The 2,945-nt window shown below is 35.1% G+C and overlaps 1 pseudogene; it reads left to right on the plus strand.

Annotated features, from left to right (window-relative positions):
• The first annotated feature begins 305 nt into the window (after positions 1-305).
• LOC132275698 (small nucleolar RNA R71) lies at positions 306-398 on the plus strand (annotated as a pseudogene).
• The last annotated feature ends 2,547 nt before the right edge of the window (positions 399-2,945 follow it).

Below are 2,945 nucleotides of genomic sequence, written 5' to 3' on the forward strand. Positions count from 1 at the left end.
CATCTTGTTTACTTTTTAGTATTGTTATTTATTGTTAGATGTCTGGTGAATTAATAATTTATGATTTAGGGGTCCTTGACTTATAGGATTCTCGAGTTGTATTTTAGAATTTTAAATTCATGAAATTTATTTTTGTAAAGGAGGTTTTATTTTATTAATAGAATTCCATTCAGCGATTTATTCATTCTTTTTATTCTTCTTTTATTCTGTATTCGTTTAAATACTAAATTGTTTTGATATTCCCGTATTTTCGGATGTGGGCCTGGCTAACCTACACGTGGAAATTCGGGGGTATCACATTAGGAATGTCATGATGTGGACACTTCCTAAGCAAGTCATTGAGGCGCTCCCATGCCTCACAAAATAATTCCTCTTGAGAAAATTCTCTAATTGAAGTTCTCATTGCATTGGTCTTTGAAACTGGATAGTACTTTTTCAAGAACTCTTGTTGCATTTTCGCCCAAGAGGTTATCGAAAAAGGCCTAAAATTGTTAAACCAATATTTTGCCTTGTCTTTAAGGATAAAAGGAAAAAGTTTGAGTCTTAAAACTTCTTCTGGCATGTCAGTGTATTTCACGGTGGAACACACTTCAAGAAATTCATCCAAATGCTTGTAAGGTTCTTCACTTGGAAGTCCATGATGATTGGAAAGCATTTGAATGGTTTGTGGTTTAATTTCATAGTGATGTGCTCTAAATGGGGGCAATTGAATGCATGTAGGTACATTATATTCATTTGGCACATAATGATCACGCAAAACAAGAAGATGATTCACAACCGGTGGTGCTACACGAACATCTTGATGGCCTTGCATAATGGGAGGTTGTGGAGCAAAAATTGGCCAAGGTATTCCTAATAGAACTTGACCTTGTTGTTGTGGTGGAATGAATGGTCTTGGCATGTCTAATGGGACTTGGATGTTGTCATGATGCACATTAGGGTGGAGGATGCCTTATTTGTTTATGTGACCAAGGTCCTCCACCTGGTCCTCATTGATGTCTTCCATTGATGAAATGGAATGACTAGAATTACCCCTTCCCTTAGAATTATGAACAATGGATTCAAAATTCAAATTAAGTGGGACAAAAGTAGGATTTAATGATCTACGACCATGTATGCACAAACAAAACAAAAATAAGCAACAAGCAAGTAGCAATCACTTCGCCTCTACAACAAATCAATAATCAACAATCCTCCACATACGATGATCCCATACTCCCATGCTTTCAACAATATGCAAAGAAAAGTAAATTGCCTCCACACAGGCTCACGATCTATCTAAGAAAATAAAAACTTGCCTCCCCACGGGCTCACGATTTAAATAGAGATTGAGTTTAGAAAAAGCTTACAAAGCGTCCTTAAGCAACTTCAATTTAGTTTTCAAGTTTTGCTATGCTTTGCAATTTTTTAGAATTTTGGCCTTTTTATGCTTAACTTAGCTCATTGCTTTTCAATTCTCCCTTACTTCACTTCCTTTGTTCAATACACCTAGTGAATCAAGAATAAACACAATAAGTAATCAAAATAAAATAAAATAAAAACACGATCAAAAGAGTACTAATTCCTAATTATTTCCAAAATACGGTGTTGCCAAATCCCCGGCAACGACGCCAAAACTTAGTGTTTGTCCGTGTTAAAGAGTGGGCAAGTTTGAATTTATAAAGTGTCACTACTACCTCTAACTACTAATATAGCTAGGGTAAGTAGGGATCGTTCTAAGGGATTGGAAGTAATATTGATATGGAAACAAGGTCGGATTAGTAAGTCGAGTGATCAAAAGGTGGTTTAATTGATTAATTAAACTACAATGTAAACAAATTCAATACAAAGCAATTAAAGTAAATAAAGGGTAGAGAAATAAGAGAGAGGCATCTTGGGATTTAGAGGTCACCACTAAACATCACCTTTCTAGATACTCAATGTGTAATGAATGAGGGGAAATATATGTTGCAATACTAATATGTGTGATTGATTGAATCAACAAGCATGGATGACTAATTAAGTATACATTGTCTAGACAACCTAATGAATAGCACAATATATCAAACTAAGCCATTGTTCATTCCTTTAAGCTCACAATCAGAACACATTAACAAGCTAGATAATTATACTACTTGCATTTATAAGCATGGAACATCAAACAACAAGAATGGATTGTCCTCTCATCTAAGAAAGTGAGACAACTACACTATAACTAAACTAAGGACATGAAAATTAAACTAATTAAACTAAGGTAGAGGCACAATCCATCAAGAAATGAATATGAACCATCAAACAAACCACAAGAGTATTCCATTAAAGCATCATGCCTTGACAATCTCTAGATTCATAGCATCAACACACATAGATTTGCATCAATAACACAAAACCTAGAGATAAACACATGAACATCTAATTCTAGCATACATAGACATATGAGTAGAATGAAATGATCAATTGAAAGTATTAAACAACACAAATCATTGTAGAAACAAGATTTATACATAAATCAAATGTCAAGACAAGAATTACAACACAAATCCCCTCAAAATACAAAACATCAAGATCTAAAAGGCATGCTTAGGACTAACTCTAGCCCCAAGAAGATGTTTAGCCACTCATTGATGTAGTCATCCAACCCTCAAGGGCTATCTCCATGGTAGGAATGATCTTCTTCTTAATAGAAACCCTAAATGAATGGAAGAACTCCCAAATGGTGTGTATCTCTCTAATCTCTAGACTCCTCTAATCTCTCCCTCTAAAATTGTGTATTTCTCTCTCTCTTTTCTTATTGATCCTCCTCTATATAAATGGCTCAAAATCCTTACATAAGTAGCTCAAGTGTCACACCGAATGGTCAGGTCTCGTGCACTAGGGTCCCTTCAATGATTGCACCACGAGTCATCTTTTAATAAGCTGGACTCTGTTTTTTTTCGAACTTGAGGGAGTTCGATCGATCGAACCAT

The sequence above is a fragment of the Cornus florida genome, unplaced genomic scaffold (assembly GCF_030987335.1).
Source record: "Cornus florida cultivar Cherokee Brave unplaced genomic scaffold, ASM3098733v1 CherokeeBrave_3.0.0_Hap2_Chr09, whole genome shotgun sequence".
NCBI lineage: Eukaryota > Viridiplantae > Streptophyta > Magnoliopsida > Cornales > Cornaceae > Cornus > Cornus florida.